This window comes from Hippocampus comes, unplaced genomic scaffold, assembly GCF_001891065.2.
Source record: "Hippocampus comes isolate QL1 unplaced genomic scaffold, H_comes_QL1_v1.1 scaffold279, whole genome shotgun sequence".
NCBI classification, from domain to species: Eukaryota; Metazoa; Chordata; class Actinopteri; order Syngnathiformes; family Syngnathidae; genus Hippocampus; species Hippocampus comes.
In genome coordinates, this window is record NW_017805456.1 from 824,827 (window position 1) to 825,197 (window position 371).

A 371-nucleotide genomic window follows, 5' to 3' on the forward strand; every position below is an offset into this window, starting at 1 on the left:
CCTGAGGGCCCACCTCCAGCCAACAGTTCCAGGACTTGGATTGGAAATCTGCGACAGGCCCAAACGTTGACGACTCGACTTCACAACGTGTTATCTGGTTCTTCAGCACCACCTGGTGGATGAGAGCGGGACAAAAGCAATGTTGAGTAAATGTCTTGGGGTCACTCTCCCGCCCTTTTCCCCTCCCCCCTTTCCCCCTGGTGCAACACCTGAGTCAAATGATCAGATCATCAGCAAGGTCGGCGAAGCCGCACAGCGAATCTGATCATTTGTCTCGGTGTGCGAGAGAGCCAGAAAAGAGCCCCGCCACAGTTTGATTTCAGCCACAGGTGCGCCGACTCACCCAGCTCTTGGGAGCTGGCAGAGGAGGA